Here is a 27,638-nt window from a genome sequence, read left to right as displayed (position 1 = left end):
ATAGGTGCTGGGAGGTGGTACATTTTAATTTGGGGTGGCACCAACATTTATACGCCACTGAATTGATGTTATACCTTTACATTTATTTGTTCAGCCATTAGACTTGTCCTGTAATTGCATTTGCTCAGTGAGGCTATACTAGGGAAATTCCACTGCCGAGTGGTAGCGCAGTAGTGAGCAGTTTCTCATATAAGCCCGGGTGTCTCACTGAAGTCTGTCGTTCCTTCCATGAGGACTTGTGCGCAGCACTGCGTTGACTGCATGAGTCCGCCATCTCTATCCTCATGTACAGGGAGAGACGTGAAGTAAAAATAAATCAATAAATGCTTGAAGATCAAAGCAGCAGGAAACAGACGGGACTCTTGGGTGCCTCCTATGCGGGCGCCTGTACCGTCTAGTCAGTTATCCAGCTCTGGAACATGCTGTACAGTATAACCCTGGCAGCTGCATCAGATTGTTGCTGGAAGACAGACAAGTGCATTTCAGCCCAGATATTGATACATCTTGGGAATGCTTACATGAAGAGTGAAATGTAAGTGTTGGGGGTAAATTTACTAAAGTGAGAGTTTTTAGAAGTGTAGATGTTGCCCATAGCAACCAATCAGATTCTAGCTATTATCTTCTAGAAGGTGCTAGATAAATGTTAAGTAGAATCTGATTGGTTGCTATGGGCAACATCTCCACTTCTAAAAACTTTCACTTTAGTAAATATTCCCCTTGGTCTGTATGGAATATTTATTGCATTCATAATGTTGACATCCATAAACTCAATATCACAGTGTCGTTACTATGTCAACACTGTTGAAATGTCGACATTGAACATGTATTCTCTCAATGTAGACATCTGAAATGTCAACATTCTGCATGGACCAGCATCGGCTGGTTAGGAAATGGGAGGTTAGGGGTTAGACACTAGTGGGAGCGTTAGGTTTAGGAAACAAGAGGAGAGGGGAGAGTTAGGGTTTGGCAGCGGGAGGGGAGGTTTAGGTACTAGAAGGAGGGTTAGGTTTAGGCGGCGGGAGGAGAGGGGGAGGGTTAGGCAGTAGGTGAGGAATAGGGTTAGACACTAGCTGAAGGATAGGGTTAGGCAGTGGGAGGGGTGAGTTAGGCACTAGTTGAAGGAGAAGGTTTTTGGTAGCGGGAGGGGAGGGTTAGGCACTAGGTGATGGATAGGGTGAGACACTAGTTGAAGGATAGGGTTTGGCAGCGAGAGGGGAGGGTTATGCACTAGGTGAAGGATAGAGTTAGGCAGCAGGAAGGGAGGGTTTGGCACTAGGCGAGGGATCGGGTTAGGCAGCGGGAGGGGAGGGAGAGGCTTAGGCACTAGGGGGAAGATTAGGTTTAGGCAATGGGAGTGGGAGGGTTAGGCAATGGGAGGGGAGGGTGCGGGCGACCGAGGGTTAAATATTGCTCGGTCGGGCATGCAGGATTATCCAGCATGCCCGTCCGATGCGATATTTACCCGGTAAACTGTCGGCCGCATCGGGCAGTGTATGCCCAGCGTTGCTGACAGACAGACATTTCCTGTGTTCCTTCCTATGGAAGGAACAGGGAAATGACTCCTCCCCTGGGAGCGTAGCGCGGATGTCGGGCTTTACACTGTGAGAGAAATCTGACAGTGTATGCCGGCGACATCTGCGGCTGGCAGCCGGCCAGATAAATGTCTTTCGGTCTGACAGACATTTTATCTGGCTGTGTATTCCCAGCATAACTTTATCATTTAAACTTAATTTAATAAGATTGGTCTCTGTGGTCAAGGGTGTAACTACCATTGGTGCAGCTGCTATGGGGCCCTAGGCTGAGAGGGCCTGTCTGCCTTGTCTGTACCATGTTTCTATATGAGTTTTTTTTTTTTGTCATTGGGCAGTACACGGGGCCCTAACATGACTACTTATATCATTGCTAATATATTGCATATTTGCCCACTCTCCAGTAATGTTTGGGAGACTCTTCATTTTGACCCCGCCCACTTCACTACATTGTTGCAAATCGCATCATCATGGCCCCACCCCCACAGCATGGTGCCTTAATTCTCATCATTACTCTAATGGGGTGGGGCTATGATAATGAGTCACATTGCCACACCTCCTGCTCTTACCAAAAATCAGCAAGTATAATGTGTCACTTTTGTATAAATAAACAGATGACTCTTAGATGGGTTTTTATTGTTTTTAATTTAAAATGTAATTAATGAACCACTGCTTGAGCAATCCAGGCTGCTATGGGGGCCATTGTCTGTGGGGCCGCTCATTGCTAATCCATCCGCATGTGAAGGTCCCTGTTCTGCTCTTCATGTATATGCCCAGCTCTGGGAAGAGCAGGGGGATCCTCCGGAGTGGGTGACAAATTTGTTGGGTCCTCCCAAATTTTGCTACATAGAACGAAATTTCATGCTACGCCCCTGGTCTGTGACATCAGTCATTTCTGCTATGGGACGCAGGAGACATGGTGCTCAGCCTAAGGGACATTGCAGACATTTCTGATGTTAGAAGATAATTCCATCCAAAACAAAAAATGTAGAATATTAAATGATACATGAACAATAACATTGTAGTTACCTGCGCCCCTGCAATCCCCCAAATCAGCTTTTAGTCCAATGGCCTTAATAGTCCACAATAACCTACAGTACAGAAGGAGATATATACGGATATACAGGCTATAGAGGAGGCCGGTGATCTCTGGGTGCCCTGAGTCCTCCTCCAGTGTGTGGAAATTATTATATATTATCATAGTAACAAACACTGACACTGATACTCACACTAATCACCATATGATGGACAGATGTCCTCTCCCTCTAGACGCAGAACGCTGTGACCAGTATCAGCCTGCGAACGCCGTGACTACTGTCCTGGGGATCCTCAGCTATTAGTGCCGGGATCCTCAGCTATTAGTGCCGGGATCCTCAGCTATTAGTGCCGGGATCATGTGGGTCATCTGTCCATCTGTAACACGTAATGATAAAACCAGCTCTTAGTACTACGGCTGTTATTCCTGTTACCACTCACCCACAGGCTGCTATGTATTATCTCAGACCTACTGTTATAGCAAATATCATATAAGATATAAAGCTAAATGTATTACATATTAGTGGCTATCTATCTGCGCTCTCTCTCTATTTATACAGTATATAAATAAATGGAGCACATTGATTGCAGCTCTTACACTAGGAGGCGCCCTTGTTGCTCTTTCTATAAATAATATTTATATATATTTTATTCACCTCACCCCTCCTCCACTCCTCCCCTCCTTACATATCCATCTCATCTCCGGACACACTCACTCTGCCCTCTTCATTCTTCTGGTAACTGTTGCCCCTCCTCCTGCGCCTGACTATGGCGTTTCTCTTGTACTGCTCTAATCCTCTGGAATGTCCTCCAAGGTTCTTTGATACACTAATTCAGCCTTCACCCTCACCGGTCATCTATTCCGCCAAGCCTACCTGCTCTCCAGGGGTATGGGGGCCCCATAGCAAAATTACCCGAAGCCCCCACAGGTGTACAGTGCCCCTGTAATTGTGCTCATTATGCAGTGCCCATTATACAATGCCCCCTGTAGTTGTGCCCATTATGCAGTACCCCCTGAAGTTGTGCCCATTATGGAATGCCCCCTGTATTAGAGCCCAGTATGGAATGCCCCCTGTATTAGAGCCCAGTATGGAATGCCCCCTGTATTAAAGCCCATTATGCAGTGCCCCCAGTAATTCCCCTAATGCAGTGCCCCCAGTAATGCCCCTAGTAGTGCCCCTTATGCTGTGGCCCCCCTTCCCTGTGCAGTACTTGCCTCTCCTCACGCTGCTCACTGGACAAGCCTCCAGTCCACGACGACACTCGAGCACTGCATCACTGGGAACGCTGGCCTCTGAAGTGATCAGAGGTGTCTTTAGTCTCTGATCGCTTCAGAGACCAGCATTCCCAGTCACACCAGCAAGTCTTGCCCGGCCCCATATCATGCGCACCCCCTCCACCCTCTATAGTTACGCCACTGCTACCCTCCTCCTAATGCTCCAGCCTCTGTACTACCCAATTCTCCCTGTAGGCCTATTTATCACAATACACATCTCATATGCGGATGTGATTAGACAAATTCGCCTGGATTCGCAATGCGATATCTGGATACAATGTAAGGACGTACAGTATCACATATTGCATGTAGGGACAGAGTTTGCGAGAAAGCTTTGACCCTGCGAATCCTCTCCCCGCACTTTCACCAGAAACACCCTGAGAGTAGTTCTGCACATGTGCTGCCACAGGTGACTGTGAGTTCTCAATAAGCCCTTTCATACATTTAGGTGATACATAAATAATGTGGGAAGGGTGTGCAAAGACACTATTTACAATATTTTAGTAAAAATAATATTGATAAATATGCCCATTAGCAACAAAACAAATTACCTGAATAGCCGATCAATCTCCTTCCCGCGCTCTGGTGGTCTCGCTGCTGCCTCTGTGTAAATGCAGCTCCCTCCTTCCAACTCTCTCTCACCAAGCGTTCCTGCAGTCTATGGTCTCATTATGGCCTGTGATGTAATGCAGGCGCTCTCCTGCCTCCACTCTCACACCAACTGTTCCTGTGGTCAGGGGGTCCTACTAATGGCCTCAGATGTTATGGTGGCTCCCTCCTTCCTCCACTCACACCAGCCGTTCCTGCGGTCTGGGGGTCTTGGCTTCAGATGTTATGGCGGCTCCCTCCTTCCTCTACTCACACCTGCCGTTCCTGCGGTCTGGGGGTCTTACTAATGGCCTCAGATGTTATGGCGGCTCCCTCCTTCCTCTACTCACACCAGCCGTTCCTGCGGTCTGGGGGGTCTTACTAATGGCCTGTGATGTTATGGCGGCTCCCTCCTTCCTCTACTCACACCAGCCGTTCCTGCGGTCTGGGGGTCTTACTAATGGCCTGTGATGTTATGGCGGCTCCCTCCTTCCTCCACTCACACCAGCCGTTCCTGCGGTCTGGGGGTCTTGCTAATGGCCTGTGATGTTATGGAGGCTCCCTCCTTCCTCCACTCACACCAGCTGTTACTGTGGTCTGGGGGTCTCATTGATGGCCCATGATGTAAAGCAGGCCTCCTCCTCCCACCATTCTTACACCAGCCGCTGCCGCGGTCTGGGGGTCTCACCGATAGTCTGTGAGATCCCTGGGGCTCCCTCCTTACACCTGGCATACTCACGCTGCTGCACTTTGATGTTACAGGCAACTGCCAGGCTCACCATTTCTCAGATAGACACTGGAGCACTCTCCATGCACCTCGGGGTATGTCAGGGCTGGGATGTCTCAGTGCCTTTTCCAGATGTTCGGCCACATTGTTTAGGCGTCTCGATGATATGAGATCATGTGGAATAAATTCCTTTATGATTCTTATGAGTCTCACCAGGTCCCTCGTCTCCATGCATATGGGCAGTTTCTTCACTGCCTCCAATAGCAACTTCTTCATCAGATGTTTCCTTGCCAGGAGTTTATACAGGGACTCTCTATACTGGGGATCCCCCCAGCTGCTGCCGTCAAGCTGTCTGGTGTTACAGCCCAGGTGGGGTAAGCAGGTCTGGAGACAGGCAGCTGCAGCTGATGCCAGGTGTATGTTGGTGCTCTGCATCTTGGTGAGAAGGGTTATAAGCTGCTCCCTTACTATGGCGCTGATATCGCTGCCGGGGTAGCGCCTGTACCTCTTTATCAGCTCCCTGATTAGCTGCAGAGTGATCAGCTGGACGTCCTCGCTGGGAAAGTTGATGTATCTCAGTATACGGAGGAGGACTTTGTCATTTCCGTGGCAGCTTTTTCTGTCATCCATCTGCACTACGGCCATTAGTGCCCGTATCACTGCTGGCAGAACTATCGCCGTCTCTGCTTTCAATGTGCGCAGGAGCGCCTCCATGATGGTATTAGAGTGCTTCCTGGCCTCCTCTGGCGATGATCTTACGCCATTTATCACGCACTGTAAGGCTGTTAAGCGGATGTGATGATCACGGTTGGTCAGCTCTGCTAGTATGTCATTAATGATGATGGTATATAGTCCTCCAGACATACAGGCGGTGTATTTGAGGAGTTCCGCTGTGACTGTGAGACTAAGGAGCCTGTTAGGGAGGTTGCGAGACTTAAATACAGGCCGGAGCATCCTCAGCATGTCCTCAGCGCCTCCCATCGCTATAACTTTGCTCACTGAGCTTTCCACTGTCGCCTCTGCACTATAGGGCCCGTCCGGTGTTATGGGACTAAGGGGCTCGCTGGTGGTAGGTGACATTATGCGTGACAGCGTGTGCTGCAGTGACTGTGGAGGGCAGGAGTCCGTCTTCATGGAGGTTTGGATCTCACATACTGTGTAATCCATGTAATGACGGGATAATAGCACTAACACTCTGCTAGCTGCCTGCCAGTCCCTCTCTGCCTGTTCTGCCTGTACCATCAGTCTCACCACTAGGGGCAGGATGTTCTCTGTGAGTAAGGCGGCAGCGTCCTTCCTCACCTCTAGTACATGGGCATAGAATGCGCAGATCATGTCTGCATCTGCACCTGCTGCGTTCTTACTGAGCAGTGCTTGTGTCTCATCCACTAAAGTCATCAGCTTCCCAGATGTCATATTACTGATGATTTCTGGCACACAGAATTTAATAACTGGTGCAAATAGAAGGTCAAGTAGATGGAACATTGTTACCGGTTCGTCGTAAGCCAAGTCGTAATCCGAAAGGTTATCAGTCGTATCCAAGGGTTCAGTTGCCGGGTCAGTCAAATTCAATATCTCAGGAACAAAGTACTGGAGAGCAAGTTGCTACCAATATATGGCTCCTCCTGGCTGCCTCCTATATATAGGGCTGAGAGGATTCAATTCATCTCTGTGCTCATAATAGCCAGCTCCGTCTATGACATCATCTAGCCACACCCACATTACATCACACATGGCTGCCATGAGTAAGGATCTGGTTATAACCGGTTTATGTAACATGGCTTTAGCCAAAGACCTTATAACCTAATATTAATATCTACATTAAGACCAGCAGGGACAAGTGTAGCCAATGTCACACAATATGTGTTATTGGTGCATCACCCAGACTTAGCTCTCACCTGTGTTATGCTGACGCCAGGTCCGCAGGGAGAAATGCCAAGCTTTATATAGAATGGGGAATGTGCGTGTTACTCTGTGTGTATAATCCCCTCACATCCTATTCATCACTCCCCTTCCCCATACTACAGAGTGGGAGCTGCCGGTTGGAGCATTGGGGTCACATGATGACCAGGACTTGGTCAGGGAACTGTCACTTACACGATAACTGGCTTTTTGGAGTTTTTAGTCTCGTATCTGACTTGTGACTCACAGCAACTGGGCACGGACTCTCAGAAAGTGGCCGTCAATGCGACTACAGTGAGTGTGTTGTCGCAATGAAAGCACAATAGTATAGTGTACTGGGCATGTTATACACATATATACACACACTGGTGGCCAAAATTGCAGACATATTTTGAAATTTGAATGTTTATCAACTTTGAATGCTTATAAAAACTGTTACACTTCACGCAGTGCAATGATTCATATATCAAATGAAAGGAAATTTAATGCTGAATTCAACACAATAATCAGAGGTGAAATATTTGCATTACAAGGGAAGTTATGCTACTTTCAGTCAGACAAAGAAGCACAGATGCGTGAGATTCAAGAAGCAGATTGTAGTAACAGCTACTACCAGCCAATCGGAATCGTCGCTCTGAGGACCAATCAGCTGTGGTGTATGAGCAGGTACAAGGTCATGTACAAAGGTGGGAAAGGTCAGTTTGGCTGTTTCATGTTGCAGAATAAAGTTGGTTACAGAAGTGCAATTACTGTTGGATGTTTGTGTGTATTGTTTAGTGCTAACGACGGTGTAACAAATAAATACAACAGTATCATCCAGGCAAAGTGGTGACTGGTCACCCAGGAAGAGATCCGGGATTGTGGTGTTACGTGAAAATGTCCCACCAAATAACAGCCTGGCGCTAATACACTATAATTGAATAATAGACCACAGCTGCAAATACCTATGGGTCTGTGTAACCCCAATAAAAGATCACCTGCTGATGATCCCAAACACAGATAATACACTGATGGTGTTGCGCTAATTGGATTTGTAATTACAAATAAATACTTAACGAGGCAGAAATTAATTCAAGACACCAAATAAATCTACCATGAATTTAATCAATACACAATAAGCATATCAGTAATGGTATACAAATGACATATAACAATCACCTTAATATTGTAAAAGTCTGTACAGACTATCATATATTACCATGGAACCTCTTGATTCCTAATAAAAACCTGCATAACTGACAGGTTTACTAAAGAAAACATAAAAATATAAAAAAAAAAAAATTGTATATTTCATGTAAACTGTGACCAATCTTAATCTGACAGTTCTCACCCGATAAAAGTCCACATATGAGAGTCCTAATAACCCCTTTGATTTTACCTCCGGGTTTTGACGAGGGGTAGCGCTGGAATGTTTTCCAAAGGTATAAACAATACAATGTTATTTAGGAAACACGGACTCCATGCTACTTTGAAGCGCACATATAATCCTCCTGTATATCCTGAAGAGGTGTAGCGGTTATTGGTATCGCCTACCGCCTGGCCAATGGACAAGGTAAACCTCTGATGGGGAAATCCTGAGGCTGTAATATGGTCAACTCATGACCGCCTGGTTATCTCTCACCGTCTTGAATCCAGCCAGCGGGCACCGTCACTGCAATGTGTAGTGCTTATGGCTCTCCGTGGAAATAAACGGGTATCCAAAGTCAGCAAAACGACTGTGTCACTTGATGAAAATGGTCTTCCGTATGCAGCAATTGCAAGAGAAGTTGATGGGAATGTGACAACATCAGGAGTATGAAAGTTTTGTTTACGCTATCAGGAAACACAATCTATACAAAACAAAGAAGGAAATGGTCGGAAAAAGTGCACAACAGCTGTTGATAGGAGAATAAACTGAATTTGCGTCAGGGACAGATGGATGTCATCTGCGGCCATTAGCAGTGTCCTGAGTGCAACTAGTGTTTTTGTCAGTGCAAGAACGGTACGGAGAAGACTAAGGGAGGTTGGCCTAAAAGGTAGGATTCCCCCGAAAAAAGCCATTGCTGAATAAAAAGCAGCGGCAGAAATGAATACAGTGGGCAAAAGAACACATTGCATGGACCCGTAGAAAAATATATAGGTGCACCCTGCGCAAAATACTCAATAGGAAATGGTTTTTAAAAATATGTTTGTAAACAAATATGTTTAATTTATAATATAAAATGAATAGTTCCTATCACCACCAGATGCAAGTTTCCTGAATCAATCTTTAGAATAAATAAATGAATAAATAAATTAAAAAATAATAAGAATGAGTCCAATGTCACCGTTAATAATGAATAGTTCCAATTTAAAAAGGTTTCTTCATGATAACATGGTAACCGTCTTCCATTTATGATATACTGGTCTGCCCAAAGTCACATAAGCCACTCAAATTCCTCTTCAAACACTATGGTACCTCTTGTTCCTCAAATATAAAAACAAGGAAAAAATCACAATAGTGTGATACGGTTTTATTTAAAGTGACAATTAAAAGTGATTGAGAGGCTGCGTACCAGACAAAAAGGTGTATAAAAATACCATCAAGCATTTGTAGAATTAACTGGGTACCTCCTGGGATCAAGAATCCACCCCCTGTGCTTTTTGGTCTGGATCAGCTCCTCTTCAACCATCCAGGTGGATGGTTGAAGAGGAGCTGATCCAGACCAAAAAGCACAGGGGGTGGATTCTTGATGGTTGAAGAGGAGCTGATCCAGACCAAAAAGCACAGGGGGTGGATTCTTGATCCCAGGAGGTACCCAGTTAATTCTACAAATGCTTGATGGTATTTTGATACACCTTTTTGTCTGGTACGCAGCCTCTCAATCACTTTTAATTGTCACTTTAAATAAAACCGTATCACACTATTGTGATTTTTTTCCTTGTTTTTATATTTGAGGAACAAGAGGTACCATAGTGTTTGAAGAGGAATTTGAGTGGCTTATGTGACTTTGGGCAGACCAGTATATCATAAATGGAAGACTGTTACCATGTTATCATGAAGAAACCTTTTTAAATTGGAACTATTCATTATTAACGGTGACATTGGACTCATTCTTATTATTTTTTAATTTATTTATTCATTTATTTATTCTAAAGATTGATTCAGGAAACTTGCATCTGGTGGTGATAGGAACTATTCATTTTATATTATAAATTAAACATATTTGTTTACAAACATTTTTTTAAAATCCATTTCCTATAGAGTATTTTGCGCAGGGTGCACCTATATATTTTTCTACGTATTTATTTGAAGTGTCCTTGTGGGTGTACACTTTTGCACCTTTGCAGCATCATTCTCATATTCGTGAAGCGCTTGGATTATCAACATCTGTTTCGTGTACATTGCATGGACCGAAAGTCAGTGGAAACAAGTGATATGCAGTGACTAAACTAAGATATCGATATTAGGCAGTGATGGGAGAAAATATCGGGGAAGAGGTACATCCAGATTGCACTCAAGCGACTACAAGGAATCCTACAAGTGTTATGATCTGGGCATGTATGACAGCAGATGCTGTAGGCCACCTTTATGTCATAGATGGCACACTGAACAGCAGAAAGTACATTGACACCATCCTACAACCAAAAATTCTACCAGGGATCTTTTTCCAGATAATGCCTCATTTTTTTCCCATCAGGTTTCAGCTGCCTGCCACACTGCATGGATATGCAAACAGTGGTTCACGGAGAATGACATACAGGTGCTGGGATGGCCAGGAAACAGCCCAGACCTGAACCCCATAGAACATTTGTGGTTCCATTTGAAAAAAATGGTACATCTGAGGCGTCCATCCAATAAAAGACAATTAATTGAGGCTATGATTGTCTCATGGCACCACATAATATAGAAGGAAGAGCTTCAAACACTGGTTGGCTCAATGCCACGTCGCTGTGCTGCTCTCTTGAAAAATAAAGGCTACCCAACGAAAATACTGATAGGACAGTAACATCATAAGTACACAGGGTTTTTCACCCTAAGTGTTGTTTTCACTGCATAACTTGCAAATATTTGACTTCTGTTTATTGTGTTGAATTCAGCATTAAATTTCCTTCAATTTGGTATATGACTCATTGCACTGCATGAAGTGTAACAGTTTTTATAAGCATTCGAAGTTGAAAAACATTCAAATTTCAAAAAATGTCCGCAATTTTGGCCACCATTCTGTGTGTGTGTGTGTGTGTGTGTGTGTGTGTGTGTGTGTGTGTGTGTGTGTGTGTGTATGTATGTATGTATGTATGTATGTGAAAAGCAGCACTCTGGACAACTTGGAATAATCACATTGAGCCCTGTGTGCTACATCAATGTTTCAGAACTGTATTTAAAGCCCTTTCATCAGGCCTTCCTCCCGGAGGGGTCTTACCCTGGTGTAGGTGTGCCGCTGTTAGTGATGACTGCATCCCATTGGTCACAACTGTAGCAAGGTTCTACTGTGCTTTTCGAAACCACCGCTTGATAAATCCGGGCTTTCCAGTCTATCCTTTCCGTGGCCCTTATACATTGATGGCGCTATGATGTTGAATTATATTATATTGTAAAAGAGATACGCAGGAAGCCCTCTAAATTGGGGGTGAAATGCGTCAGGGACTACTTCCATACTTACCTTCCCATATTCGAGGACTTACTGCAGAAGGTGTTGGACACCGGCTGTCTCCAATGGTGAGCCTGACACACACACACACACACAATGGTGAGCCTGACACACACACACAATGGTGAGCCTGACACACACACACACACACACCAAGCGAAACTGAAGGATAAGTTGGAATGAGAGAGCAGCTTGCGCATTGCTGTCTGCGGCCTGTGTTCTGCCAGAACACCAGCTGGAAGGTGTGCGGGACACTGGCTACCTCCACTAAGCTCATCTGAGGGAGGGGAGCCACTTCTCACTCACCAAACAGGGTAAGTCACCGGGGGGCAGACCCGTGTGTGATTATTGATGTAACGGCTATTGTCTTATACATCCTGTCATTAAACAATGAGAGGACAGGATTGGAAGTTTCTACTGTGGTGCACTAATAGTTAAAATTCAACTTTTATTAACAACATTTTAATATGTATATGTAAATAAAAAAGTGAGAGAAGGAAATATTAGATAAATTTAAAAACGCAGGGTGTGATGCCTTAACTCTGTGTCTAAATATATTATTAAACGATCTTCTGAAAAAGTATATATATGTTATCTCGTGTCTTTCAATATTAACCCTTGTTAAATCTAAATCGCATACATTCCTATATATAGAGAGAGAGAGATAACTGCAGATATAATGGTGGAAATATTCCTTAGTACTGTATTTAAATAATTGTAGTATAATCCCACATGTAAGATGCCTGTTACTCAGTCTTACTAATGATAAAATGTTACAATAAGAATATGTTGCAGTGAACCGTGCAGACCAGCTAATAGATATCCAGATATATCATAGAGGAGTGAGATTATTATTAGTGCAGCTTGTGGAGACACAGATATAGCGCACACTACGCTCTGTGACTGTCTGTATGTGGCTCTGCCTGACTTGCCCGGTGCTGGTTGTGCTTAAGTACGGGGGACCCCTACGTCGTTTGTCCCCTGAATTTAAGCACACACAGCACTGGGTCACTAAAAGCCCAGGGCTGGTTACTCTTTTGGGGGGGAACACGCCATTTTCCGGTGTTCTGAGCAGCGCTGACACCCGACGCGGGACCATGGACAGGTAAGTTTAAAATAATATGGGTGCAGGGTGTGCGGTGCGTGGCCCCCCAGGACCCGGGGGCCCGTGTGCCCAGCACACACTGCACCCATTATAGATGCGCCACTGCCCCATGCCCACCAGTTACTCAGTCACATTTCCCCTGACCACCAGCTGCTCTCACTATTGTACCCCACAGTATTACTGTAATAAGAAAAATGTTACTAAGATACATCCAGAGGGGAATGTGCAGGTAAAGATGGTGGGCAGGTGCCGTGTAGGGAGATGGGTAATTGTGTTATTTACATAATGGGACAAAGCCAAAATCTTTAACAAGTCATCATGAAAAGTATATTACAATAAGGCATCTTTTTTTTGCTATGTTCTGCCATCTGCCTTTGGGGAAACATTGTTATTTAAAGAATTAGTAATTTTGTTTTACAAAAAAACAAACTGTGTATGAGGGGCTACACCAGTGGTCTCCAACCTTGATTGGGGTGGGAGCTACTTGAGAAAAATGAGACATCTTGAAGAACCACATCTTATTTTTGAAAGCTTAAATCTGACTAATAACCACATTTTTCATTGAAAATCAACAATAATTTGTGCAGGCAGAACAGATGGATGGCCAGGTCCCACATCCCCTTCAAAGTGCCCAATCTGTGTCTGTTGAGAGCTGTCGGTGGGGAGCAGGGAGCTGTTGTATTATGGCGGCAGGTGGGACAGAGGATGGTCTGGTCCCACACTCCCACCAAACAAGTGTCAGCGCTGCTCTTACATACACATGGTCAGCGGCGAGCCTGCTGGCAGTAATTGTCATGCACTGCCGCTACGCCGCGTATGACATCCTTAGCACGGCTTGTGCGCCATGAGCTCAGTTCCGTAAGGCGAGCTACCGTCATGCTTCCTCCGTCGCTGTAAGGCGAGCTACCGCCGTGCTTCCCCTGTAGCTGTAAGGCGAGCTACCGCCGTGCTTCCCCCGTCGCTGTAAGGCGAGCTACCGCCGTGCTTCCCCCGTCGCTGTAAGGCGAGCTACCGTCGTGCTTCCCCCGTCGCTGTAAGGCGAGCTGCCGTCGTGCTTCCCCCGTCGCTGTAAGGCGAGCTGCCGTCGTGCTTCCCTCGTCGCTGTAAGGCGAGCTGCCGTCGTGCTTCCCCCGTCGCTGTAAGGCGAGCTGCCGTCGTGCTTCCCCCGTCGCTGTAAGGCGAGCTACCGCAGTGCTGCCCCCATCGCCGTCAGACGAGCTACCATGAATGCAGCCACGAGGCACCGGTAACTTGCAAGCGGCGGATTGTCGACTGTGGTTTTAGACAATTGCTTGAAAATACACTTCCCCTTGTTCCTGCCTTGAAGAATCGGTCGCTACACAAGGGTTAGAAAAAGCGCCATCAAGTGAAGTACTATAAAATTATTTTGTGCTCATAAAGGGTGCTATTTATCAATATTTGTTTACTAAAACAAATGTGAAAAATTGTGTTTTCACATTCTTTTTGCATTAATTTAGTATCACATTAATGTATTAAAGGGCTTTTGGAGCAATTTTCATGGAAAACTACCCCAAGCCATTCAATTAGCATATTTAGTAAGCAGATCACATTTCCCATACTTGTAATGGGAAGTGTGCTCTTCTCTGATTTACTAAAAAATAACGTAATTCCCTGATGGGGAATTCCCCATCTGATGGCGTTTTCCAGGCTTTCCCATTTCCACAACTCCTGCTCGGCCGGGAGCCGGCCCCTGTGATCAGATGCGCTCCACCTCCAGCAGCGTCAATACGTGGCGTGCGGTCGCACTCGCTATTTGCCGGGTGCCAGCTGAGAGTTTTACCAGCGGGCGCCCGGCTCCGTCTTTCCCCCCCTGCGGTAGCCGGAGGAACAGAGGAGCGGGCGCCAGGGACGTAAGGCAGCTGCACTGGAGCGGGGTTTCAGGTAAGTATTTTTAATTTTTTTTGTATGTGTGTGCGCTCGCCGGGGGGCCTCGCTACAGGGGGCCTCGCTACAGGGGGCATTATTGGTGGCTCGCTACAGGGGGCATTATTGGTGGCTCTCTACAGGGGGCATTGTTGGGTGGCATTACTGAAGGCTCATTACCAGGGGGCATTTACGGAGGCTTACTACAGGGGGCATTACAGGGGCTTACTACAGGGGGCAGTACTCGGGGCTTACTACAGGGGGCATTACTGGGGGCTTACTACAGGGAGCATTACGGGGGCATACTACAGGGGGCATTACTGGGGGCTTCCTACAGGGGGCATTATTGGGGGCTTCCTACAGGGGGCATTACTGGGGGCTTCCTACAGGGGGCATTACTGGGGGCTTACTACATGGTGCATTACGGGGTCTTACTACAGGGGGCATTACTGGGGGCTTACTACAGGGGGTATTACAAGGGCTTACTACAGAGGGCAATACTGGGGGCACTACAGGGAGTTTACTCTGGGAGCACTACTGGGGCCCTTACTACTGGGGCCCTTACTACTGGGGCACTGCAAAGGGGGACCATTACTGGGGGGCACTACATAGGCGGCACTGCATAGGGGGATCTCTACAGAGTGCACTGCACAGGGGGACCACTACTGGGGGAACTGCATAGGGGGGCGGCAGCTGGGGCTGGCATAGGTGCTGGGGGGTGGTACATTTTAATTTGAGGGGGCACCAACATTTATCTTGCCTTCGGGCACCTGGGATGAAGTTACGCCAATGAATTGAGGTCATACCGTTACATTTATTTGTGCAGCCATTAGACTTGTCTTGTAATTGCATTTACTCAGTGAGGCTATACTAGGGAAAGTCCACTGCAGAGTGGTAGCGCAGTGGTGAGCAGTTTCTTATATAAGCCGGGGTGGCTCACTGAAGTCTATAGTTCCTTCCATGAGGACTTGTGCGCAGCACTGCGTTGACTTTATGACTCCGCCCCCCTATCGTCATGTCCAGGGAGAGACGTGAAGTAAATAATAATAATAATAATAAATCAATAAATGCTTGAAGATAAAAGCAGCAGGAAACAGACGGGACCTTTGGGTGCCTCCTATGTGGGCGCCTGTACCGTTTAGTCGGTTATCCAGCTCTGGAACATGCTGTACAGTATAACCCTGGCAGCTGCATCAGATTGTTGCTGGAAGACGGACAAGTGCATTTCAGCCCGGGTTGTAGTTTGGAAGCCGATGGTCTAAATCCCGACCGCCGGCTTCCACACGTTCTAATCCTAGCGTGGTACTAATGACAGGCGTCTAAATCTAGACGCCTGTCATTAACCAGACGCCGGAAGACCGACGCCCGGCATCCCGATCAAAGTGATGCCGGGAGGGGGGTTAGGCACCCCCTGGGGGAGGTTAGGGTTAGGCACCCCCCCCCCCCGGGTCTTAGGTTTAGGCGGTGGGAAAGGGGGAATTAGGTTTAGGCACTTAGGGGGAGGTTAGGGTTAGGTACCCCTAAGGGAGTGTAAGGGTTATGGTGGGGGAATTAGGTTAGCGATACTTACCTTAGGGACGATCAGGATTTTCACCCATGCCGGGCTGCCGCTGTCGGGATTTGAACCGAAGGACATGCGCTCGGCGGTAAGACCTACTACACCCTTCAGCCCAGATATTGATACATCTTGGGAATGCTAATTGTTTGTTACCAAATCGAGGCTGTACCAGACCTGGGCTGACCATGGACTGTAGATATTGGCAGTACAATGCTGACAGTTTTATTTGTTTGCTACATAATAACCCCCCAGTAAGCATCTGGTAAAGACCATTGTGCACTCTTGTGTATCGAGCAGGAGAATCTGACCTGTGTTTTTCCTCCTAGTGGTAAAACACGTTCATTTACAGGACCTGTGTATATTTACATTCGGGGGCACTAGCTGTGGTAACTCCCATGAGGGGCTTAATATCAGTACTGGGGTATGTAGTGTTCACTCTAGCTCCGGTGGCAGGCAGGATGCCGGAGCTAGAAAGGGCACTTCAGCACCAGAAAAAGGGCGTGGCCATTGAAAAGGGGGCATGTCTATAAGATGCATCACCTTTTCGTCACTCTTGGGGGCATGTCCCGGCACTTACGGACACGCCGGGCAGCCCCCAAGCGCTGCTGACAGGTAGAATAGATGCTGGGCGCATGGGCCCAGCGTTTATTCACCGGCGGTGACCAAGTCACAGCACATTTCCCCACCCGCGGGACACTGCGACCTACGGGTGAAGATGGCACCCACAGGTCTTAGCGGTGTGCTGCGCGGTCAGGGCAGGGCACTTTTTGCCCTCCAGAAGGAGTGAAATGTAAGTGTTGGGGGTAAATTTACTAAATTGAGAGTTTTTAGTAGTGGAGATGTTGCCCATAGCAACCAATTAGATTCTAGCTATTATCTTCTAGAAGGTGCTAGTTAAATGTTAAGTAGCATCTGATTGGTTGCTATGGGCAACATCTCCACTTCTAAAAACTTTCACTTTAGTAAATATACCCCTTGGTCTATATGGCATTTTTATTGCAGTCATAATGTTGACATCCATAAACTCAAAATCACAATGTCGTTATTATGTCAACACTGTTGAAATGTCAACATTGAACATGTATTCTCTCATTGTAGACATCTGAAATGTCAACATTCTGCATGGACCGGCATCGGGGGGTTAGGAAATGGGAGGCTAGGGGTTAGACACTAGGGGGAGCGTTAGGTTTAGGAAACAGGAGGAGAGGGGGAGAGTTAGGGTTAGACAGCGGGAGGGGAGGTTTAGGTACTAGAAGAAAGGTTAGGTTTAGGCGGCGGGAGGAGAGGGGGATGGTTAGGCACTAGGTGAGGGATAGGGTTAGGCAGCAGGAGGGGAGGGTTAGGCACTAGCTGAGGGATAGGGTTAGGCAGCGGGAGGGGAGGGTTAGGCACTAGGTGAGGGATAGGGTTAGGCAGCGGGAGGGGAGGGTTAGGCACCAGGTGAGGGATAGGGTTAGGCAGCAGGAGGGGAGGGTTAGGCACTAGGCGAGGGATAGGGTTATTCAGCGGGAGGGCTAGGCTTAGTCACTAGGTGAAGTATAGGGTTAGGCAGTGGGAGGGGAGCGTTAGGCACTAGTTGAGGGATAGGGTTAGGCAGCGGGTGGGGAGGGTTAGGCACTAGGTGAGGGATAGGGTTAGACAGCGGGAGGGGAGGGAGAGGCTTAGGCACTAGGGGGAAGGTTAGGTTTAGGCAATGGGAGGGTTAGGGTTAGGCAATGAAATGGGGAGGGTTAGGTTTAGGCAATGGGAGGGGAGGGTTATAGGAAGTGTTGTAATTATGTTATGGATAACAGGCAATATGTAACCCTTTGTATTTATTTAGTATATTTCTTTTATTTACCTTCATGGTGACCTGTGATAGACCCTGGTGTAATATCCAGCTGCAGGGTTAGTTATTTGTTTGAGAAGATGCCATGTGAGGGGAGGCTTGCATAGTTATGTATAGCCCATTAGGACTACTAGCAAATGATCCAACAGACAGATGTAGGGAGATGCTCAGATCAGGGAACATATAATAGTTTATGGGAAGGTCATAAAGTTTTGTATGGTAAATCTTTTTACTAATATGTCAATGTTCGCATGACAAGTTAATGTACTGCTCTCCTCACATTCCATGAAGATCTGTGATAAATCACAGACCCTGATCCTATACCTGATCCTATACCAATAACCTCTCCGGCCATGATAAAACTCCATTTAAAAAGAAGTAATAAATGAGGTACTTTTACACAATTTGAACACCCCCCCCCCCTGCATAATATATCAACATTTCCTATTTCTAATAATGAGATGCTGTATTATTTGAGGGTGTATGTTGTAGAAATATAATGTGTTTTAACTTTTCCTCCCTCCAGAGAGTTGGTATAATCATGCTAGGGATAAATACCAAACCCCACATGCAGAACTTTGTACAGTTGTTGGGAGCCAATCTGGCATTTGGGAATTGCTCCATCTTCTTGCCTCTCTCTGCAAACATGTTCATGTAAGTGAGACTGCTCATTCATTTTTCCTTTTTTGTTTAGAGAAAATTATTTGCATAAGATTATCTTTGTATGTCATTCTTGGTAATTGTTTTGGTATATACTTTATTGCGAGTAACTATCATTTTAAACTTAATTTAATAAGATTGGTCTCTGTGGTCAAGGGTGTAACTACCATTGGTGCAGCTGCTATGGGGCCCTAGGCTGAGAGGGCCTGTCTGCCTTGTCTGTACCATGTTTCTATATGAGTTTTTTTTTTGTCATTGGACAGTACACGGGGCCCTAACAAATGTTGCTATGGGGCCCAAAAATGACTAGTTATATCATTGCTAATATATTGCATATTTGCCCACTCTCCAGTAATGTTTGGGAGACTCTTCATTTTGAACCCTGACCCCGCCCACTTCACTACATTGTTGCAAATTGCATCATCATGGCCCCACCCTCACAGCATGGTGTCTTAATTCTCATCATTACTCTAATGGGGTGGGGCTATGATAATGAGTCACATTGCCACGCCTCCTGCTCTTACCAAAAATCTGCAAGTATAATGTGTCACTTTTGTATAAATAGATGACTCTTAGATGGGTTTTTATTGTTTTTAATTTAAAATGTAATTAATGAACCACTGCTTGAGCAATCCAGGCTGTTATGGGGGCCATTGTCTGTGGGGCCGCTCATTGCTAATCCATCCGCATGTGAAGCTCCCTGTTCTGCTCTTCATGTATATGCCCAGCTCTGGGAAGAGCAGGGGGATCCTCCGGAGTGGGTGACAAATTTGTTGGGTCCTCCCAAATTTTGCTACATGGAAAAGCAGTTTCATGCTACGTCCCTGATCTGTGACATCAGTCATTTCTGCTATGGGACGCAGGAGACACGGTACTCAGCCTAAGGGACATTGCAGACATTTCTGATATTAGAAGACAATTCCATCCAAAACAAAAAATGTAGATTGAAGTAAAATAGATTAAATGATGCATGAACAATAACATTGTATTTACCTGCGCCCCTGCAATCCCCCAAATCAGCTTTTAGTCCAATGGCCTTAATAGTCCACAATAGCCTACAGTACAGAAGGAGATATATATGGATAAACAGGCTATAGAGGAGGCCGGTGATCTCTGGGTACCCTGAGTCCTCCTTCTCCATGGTGTGGAAATTATTATATATTATCATAGTAACAAACACTGACACTAATACTCACACTAATCACCATATGATGGACAGATGTCCTCTCCCTCTAGACGCAGAACGCTGTGACCAGTATCAGCCTGCGAACGCCGTGACTACTGTCCTGGGGATCCTCAGCTATTAGTGCCGGGATCCTCAGCTATTAGTGCCGGGATCCTCAGCTATTAGTGCCGGGATCATGTGGGTCATCTGTCCATCTGTAACACGTAATGATAAAACCAGCTCTTAGTACTACGGCTGTTATTCCTGTTACCACTCACCCACAGGCTGCTATGTATTATCTCAGACCTACTGTTATAGCAAATATCATATCATCTGTCCATCTGTAACACGTAATGATACAACCAGCTCAGCTATTATTCCGGTTATCAATCTGCCACAGGCTGCTATGTATCATTACTGTTATAGCAAATAGGTCTCACTACTGTTATAGCAAATATCATATAAGATATAAAGCTAAATGTATAACATATCAGTGGCTATCTATCTCCGCTCTCTCTATTTATACAGTATATAAATAAATGGAGCACATTGATGGTAGCTCTTACACTTGGAGGCGCCCTTGTTGCTCTTTCTATAAATAATATATATATATTTTATTCACCTCACCCCTCCTCCACTCCTCCCCTCCTTACATATCCATCTCATCTCTGGACACACTCACTCTGCCCTCTTCATTCTTCTGGTAACTGTTGCCCCTCCTCCTGCGCCTGACTATGGCGTTTCTCTTGTACTGCTCTAATCCTCTGGAATGTCCTCCAAGGTTCTTTGAGACACTAATTCAGCCTTCACCCTCACCGGTCATCTATTCCGCCAAGCCTACCTGCTCTCCAGGGGTATGGGGGCCCCATAGCAAAATTTACCCGAAGCCCCCACAGGTGTACCTATACAGTGCCCCTGTAATTGTGCTCATTATGCAGTGCCCATTATACAATGCCCCCTGAAGTTGTGCCCATTATGCAGTACCCCCTGAAGTTGTGCCCATTATGGAATGCCCCCTGTATTAGAGCCCAGTATGGAATGCGCCCTGTATTAAAGCCCATTATGCAGTGCCCCCAGTAATTCCCCTAATGCAGTGCCCCCAGTAATGCCCCTAGTAGTGCCCCTTATGCTGTGGCCCCCCTTCCCTGTGCAGTACTTGCCTCTCCTCACGCTGCTCACTGGACAAGCCTCCAGTCCACGACGACACCCGCGCACTGCATCACTGGGAACGCTGGCCTCTGAAGTGATCAGAGGTGTCTTTAGTCTCTGATCGCTTCAGAGATCAGCGTTCCCAGTTGCACCAGCAAGTCTTGCCCGGCCCCATATCATGCGCACCCCCTCCACCCTCTATAGATACGCCACTGCTGCCCTCCTCCTAATGCTCCAGCCTCTGTACTACCCAACTCTCCCTTTAGGCCTATTTATCACAATACACATCTCATATGCGGATGTGATTAGACAAATTCACCAGGATTCGCTATGCGATATCTGGATACAATGTAAGGACGTACAGTTTCACACATTTCATGTAGGGACAGAGTTTGCGAGAAAGCTTTGTCCCTGCGAATCCTCTCCCCGCACTTTCACCAGAAACACCCTGAGAGTAGTTCTGCACATGTGCTGCCACCGGTGACTGTGAGTTCTCAATAAGCCCTTTCATACATTTAGGTGATACATAAATAATGTGGGAAGGGTGTGCAAAGACACTATTTACAATATTTTAGTAAAAATAATATTGATAAATATGCCCATTAGCAACAAAACAAATTACCTGAATAGCCGATCAATCTCCTTCCCGCGCTCTGGTGGTCTCGCTGCTGCCTCTGTGTAAATGCAGCTCCCTCCTTCCAACTCTCTCTCACCAAGCGTTCCTGCAGTCTATGGTCTCATTATGGCCTGTGATGTAATGCAGGCGCTCTCCTGCCTCCACTCTCACACCAACTGTTCCTGTGGTCAGGGGGTCCTACTAATGGCCTCAGATGTTATGGTGGCTCCCTCCTTCCTCCACTCACACCAGCCGTTCCTGCGGTCTGGGGGTCTTGGCTTCAGATGTTATGGCGGCTCCCTCCCTCCTCCACTCACACCAGCCGTTCCTGCGGTCTGGGGGTCTTACTAATGGCCTCAGATGTTATGGCGGCTCCCTCCTTCCTCTACTCACACCAGCTGTTACTGTGGTCTGGGGGTCTCATTGATGGCCCATGATGTAAAGCAGGCCTCCTCCTCCCACCATTCTTACACCAGCCGCTACCGCGGTCTGGGGGTCTCACCGATAGTCTGTGAGATCCCTGGGGCTCCCTCCTTACACCTGGCATACTCACGCTGCTGCACTTTGATGTTACAGGCAACTGCCAGGCTCACCATTTCTCAGATAGACACTGGAGCACTCTCCATGCACCTCGGTGTATGTCAGGGCTGGGATGTCTCAGTGCCTTTTCCAGATGTTCGGCCACGTTGTTTAGGCGTCTCGATGACATGAGATCATGTGGAATAAATTCCTTTATAATTCTTATGAGTCTCACCAGGTCCCTCGTCTCCATGCATATGGGCAGTTTCTTCACTGCCTCCAATAGCAGCTTCTTCATCAGATGTTTCCTTGCCAGGAGTTTATACAGGGACTCTCTATACTGGGGATCCCCCCAGCTGCTGCCGTCTAGCTGTCTGGTGTTACAGCCCAGGTGGGGTAAGCAGGTCTGGAGACAGGCAGCTGCAGCTGACGCCAGGTGTATGTTGGTGCTCTGCATCTTGGTGAGAAGGGTTATAAGCTGCTCCCTTACTATGGCGCTGATATCGCTGCCGGGGTAGCGCCTGTACCTCTTTATCAGCTCCCTGATTAGCTGCAGAGTGATCAGCTGGACGTCCTCGCTGGGAAAGTTGATGTATCTCAGTATACGGAGGAGGACTTTGTCATTTCCGTGGCAGCTTTTTCTGTCATCCATCTGCACTACGGCTATTAGTGCCCGTATCACTGCGGGCAGAACTATCGCCGTCTCTGCTTTCAATGTGCGCAGGAGCGCCTCCATGATGGTATTAGAGTGCTTCCTGGCCTCCTCTGGCGATGATCTTATGCCATTTATCACGCACTGTAAGGCTGTTAAGCGGATGTGATGATCACGGTTGGTCAGCGTTGCTAGTATGTCATTAATGATGACGGTATATAGTCCTCCAGACATACAGCCGGTGTATTTGAGGAGTTCCGCTGTGACTGTGAGACTAAGGAGCTTGTTAGGGAGGTTGCGGGACCTAAATACAGGCCGGAGCATCCTCAGCATGTCCTCAGCGCCTCCCATCGCTATAACTTTGCTCACTGAGCTTTCCACTGTCGCCTCTGCACTATAGGGCCCGTCCGGTGTTATGGGACTAAGGGGTTCGCTGGTGGTAGGTGACATTATGCGTGAAAGCGTGTGCTGCAGTGACTGTGGAGGGCAGGAGTCCGTCTTCATGGAGGTTTGGATCTCACATACTGTGTAATCCATGTAATGACGGGATAATAGCACTAACACTCTGCTAGCTGCCTGCCAGTCCCTCTCTGCCTGTTCTGCCTGTACCATCAGTCTCACCACTAGGGGCAGGATGTTCTCTGTGAGTAAGGCGGCAGCGTCCTTCCTCACCTCTAGTACATGGGCATAGAATGCGCAGATCATGTCTGCATCTGCACCTGCTGCGTTCTTACTGAGCAGTGCTTGTGTCTCATCCACTAAAGTCATCAGCTTCCCAGATGTCATATTACTGATGATTTCTGGCACACAGAATTTAATAACTGGTGCAAATAGAAGGTCAAGTAGATGGAACATTGTTACCGGTTCGTCGTAATCCGAAAGGTTATCAGTCGTATCCAAGGGTTCAGTTGCCGGGTCAGTCAAATTCAGTATCTCAGGAACAAAGTACTGGAGAGCAAGTTGCTACCAATATATGGCTCCTCCTGGCTGCCTCCTATATATAGGGCTGAGAGGATTCAATTCATCTCTGTGCTCATAATAGCCAGCTCCGTCTATGACATCATCTAGCCACACCCACATTACATCACCCATGGCTGCCATGAGTAAGGATCTGGTTATAACCGGTTTATGTAACATGGCTTTAGCCAAAGACCTTATAACCTAATATTAATATCTACATTAAGACCAGCAGGGACAAGTGTAGCCAATGTGACAAGATATGTATTATTGGTGCATCACCCAGACTTAGCTCTCACCTGTGTTATGCTGACGCCAGGTCCACAGGGAGAAATGCCAAGCTTTATATAGAATGGGGGAATGTGCGTGTCACTATGTGTGTATAATCCCCTCCCATCCTATTCATCACTCCCCTTCCCCATACTACAGAGTGGAAGATGCCGGTTGGAGCATTGGGGTCACATTATGACCAACACCTGGTCAGGGAACTGTCACTCACACGATAACTGGCGGCAGTCTACATTATGCCATCACTCGCGGTGACACAGAGCCTTATTCATAGTCTGTCTCAAATTGTGATTTTTATTTTATTTTCACTGCGCAGCTGCGACCTGTTTAGAATCTGCTGCTGCAGTTTTTAGTCTCGTATCTGACTTGTGACTCGCAGCAACTGGGCACGGACTCTCTGAAAGTGGCCGTTAATGCGACTACAGTGAGCGTGTTGTCGCAATGAAAGCACAATAGTATAGTGTACTGGGCATGTTATACACATATATACACACACTGGTGGCCAAAATTGCAGACATATTTTGAAATTTGAATGTTTATTAACTTTGAATGCTTATAAAAACTGTTTCACGTCACACGGTGCAATGATTCATATATCAAATTAAAGGAAATTTAATGCTGAATTCAACACAATAATCAGAGGTGAAATATTTGCATTACAAGGGAAGTTATTCTACTTTCAGTCAGACAAAGAAGCACAGATGCGTGACGTTCAAGAAGCGGATTGTAATAACAGCTACTACCAGCCAATCGGAATCGTCGCTCTGAGGACCAATCAGCTGTGGTGTATGAGCAGGTACAAGGTCATGTACAAAGGTGGGAAAGGTCAGTTTGGCTGTTTCATGTTGCAGAATAAAGTTGGTTACAGAAGTGCAATTACTGTTGGATGTTTGTGTGTATTGTTTAGTGCTAACGACGGTGTAACAAATAAATACAACAATGTCATCCAGGCAAAGTGGTGACTGGTCACCCAGGAAGAGATCCAGGATTGTGGTGTTACGTGAAAATGTCCCACCAAATAACAGCCTGGCGCTAATAAACTATAATTGAATAATAGACCACAGCTGCAAACACCTATGGGTATGTGTAACCCCAATAAAAGATCACCTGCTGATGATCCCAAACACAGATAATACACTGATGGTGTTGCACTAATTGGATTTGTAATTACAAATAAATACTTAACGTGTCGGAAATGAATTCAAGACACCAAATAAATCTACCATGAATTTAATAAATACACAATAAGCATATCAGTAATGGTATACAAATGACATATAACAATCACCTTAATATTGTAAAAGTCTGTACAGACTATCATATATTACCATGGAACCTCTTGATTCCTAATAGAAACCTGCATAACTGACAGGTTTACTAAAGAAAACATAAAAATATATAAAAAAAAATGTCTATATTTCATGTAAAGTGTGACCAATCTTAATCTGACAGTTCTCACCCGATCAAAGTCCACATATGAGAGTCCTAATAACCCCTTTGATTTTACCTCCGGGTTTTGACGAGGGGTAGCGCTGGAATGTTTTCCAAAGGTATAAACAATACAATGTTATTTAGGAAACACGGACTCCATGCTAATTCGAAGCGCACATATAATCCACCTGTATATCCTGAAGAGGTGTAGCGGTTATTGGTATCTCCTACCGCCTGGCCAATGGACAAGGTTATCCTCTGACGGGGAAATCCTGACGCTGTAATATGGTCAACACATGACCGCCTGGTTATCTCTCGCCGTCTTGAATCCAGCTAGCGGGCACTGTCACCTCAATGTGTAGCGCTTATGGCTCTCCGTGGAAATAAACGGGTACCCAAAGTCAGCAAAACGACTGTGTCACTTGATGAAAATGGTCTCTCGTATGCAGCAATTGCAAGAGAAATTGGTGGGAATGTGACAACATCAGGAGTACGAAAGTTTTGTTTACGCTATCAGGAAACACAATCTATACAAAACAAAGAAGGAAATGGTCGGAAAAAATGCACAAAAGCTGTTGATAGGAGAATAAAACGAATTTGCGTCAGGGACAGATGGATGTCATCTGCGGCCATTAGCAGTGACCTGAGTGCAACTACTGTTTTTGTCAGTGCAAGAACGGTACGGAGAAGACTAACGGAGGTTGGCCTAAAAGGTAGGATTCCCTGAAAAGAGCCATTGCTGAATAAAAAGCAGTGGCAGCAATGAATACAGTGGGCAAAAGAACACATTGCATGGACAGAAGGTCAGTGGAAACAAGTGATATGCAGTGACGAAAATAAGATATCGATATTAGGCAGTGATGGGAGAAAATATCGGGAAGAGGTACATCCAGATTGCATTCAATCGACAACAAAGAATCCTCCACGTGTTATGATCTGGGCATGTATGACAGCAGATGCTGTAGGCTGCCTTTATGTCTTAGATGGCACACTGAACAGCAGAAAGTACATCGACACCATCCCACAACCAAAACTTTTACCTTCTGAATCATTGCACTGCATGAAGTGTAACAGGTTTTTATAAGCATTCGAAGTTGAAAAACATTAAAATTTCAAAAAGTGTCCGCAATTTTGGCCACCACTGTGTGTGTGTATATATGTATGTGTGTATATGTGGGAAAAGCAGCACTCTGGACAACTTCCAATTATCACATTGAGCCCTGTGTGTTACATCAACGTTTCAGAACTGTATTTAATGCCCTTTCATCAGGACATCCTCCCGGAGGGGTCTTACCCTGGTGTAAGTGTGCCGCTGTTAGTGATGACTGCATCCCATTGGTCACAACTGTAGCAAGGTTCTACTGTGCTTTTCAAAACCACCGCTTGATAAATCCGGGGTTTCCAGTCTATTCTTTCCATGGCCCTTATACATTGATGGCGCTTTAATGTTTAATTATATTTTATTGTAAAAGAGATACGCAGGAAGCCCTCTAAATTGAGGGTGAAATGCGTCAGTTACTACTTCCATACTTGCCTTCCCATATTCGAAGACTTACTGCAGAAGGTGTTGAACACGGGCTGTCTCCAATGGTGAGCCTGACACACACACACACACAATGGTGAGCCTGACACACACACACACACACAATGGTGAGCCTGGCACACACACACACAATGGTGAGCCTGACACGCACACACACACACTGGTGAGCCTGACACGCACACACACACACACACACACACACACACACACCAAGCGATACTGAAGGATAAGTCGGAATGAGAGAGCAGCTTGCGCATTTCTGTCTGCGGCCTGTGTTCAGGATCAGAACACCAGCTGGAAGGTGTGCGGGACACTGGCTGCCTCCATTAAGCTCATCTGAGGGAGGGGAGCCACTTCTCACTCACCAAACAGGGCCAAGCGACGGGTCCATACAGGACACTGGTCTGAAACCGGGAAAAAAAAGCCGCACTACAGCGGTAAGTCACCGGGGGGCAGACACGTGTGTGATTATTGATGTAACGGCTATTGTATATACATCCTGTCATTAAACAATGAAAGGACAGGATTGGAAGTTTCAACTGTGGTGCACTAATAGTTAAAATGCAACTTTTATTAACAACATTTTAATATGTATATGCAAATAAAAAAGTGAGAG

General features: G+C 46.2%; 1 long non-coding RNA gene across 2 annotated transcripts in view; it reads left to right on the top strand.

Moving 5' to 3' along the window:
- The window catches only part of LOC148436099 (uncharacterized), a 70,550-nt gene that overhangs the window by 22,927 nt on the left and 19,985 nt on the right, over window positions 1–27,638 (top strand). Inside the window, exons 2-3 of one of the 2 annotated variants that reach the window (XR_015876505.1) lie at window positions 18,569–18,696; window positions 24,732–24,832. This is a non-coding gene — a long non-coding RNA (uncharacterized LOC148436099). Of the gene's footprint in view, window positions 1–18,568; window positions 18,697–24,731; window positions 24,833–27,638 lie in introns of those variants that run through there. The other variant, XR_015876504.1, reaches the window with a different exon arrangement.

This window comes from Taudactylus pleione, unplaced genomic scaffold, assembly GCF_031769625.1.
Source record: "Taudactylus pleione unplaced genomic scaffold, aTauple2 ptg001956l, whole genome shotgun sequence".
In the NCBI taxonomy this organism is placed as follows: domain Eukaryota; kingdom Metazoa; phylum Chordata; class Amphibia; order Anura; family Myobatrachidae; genus Taudactylus; species Taudactylus pleione.
This window is presented reverse-complemented; position numbering and strand designations above follow the sequence as displayed.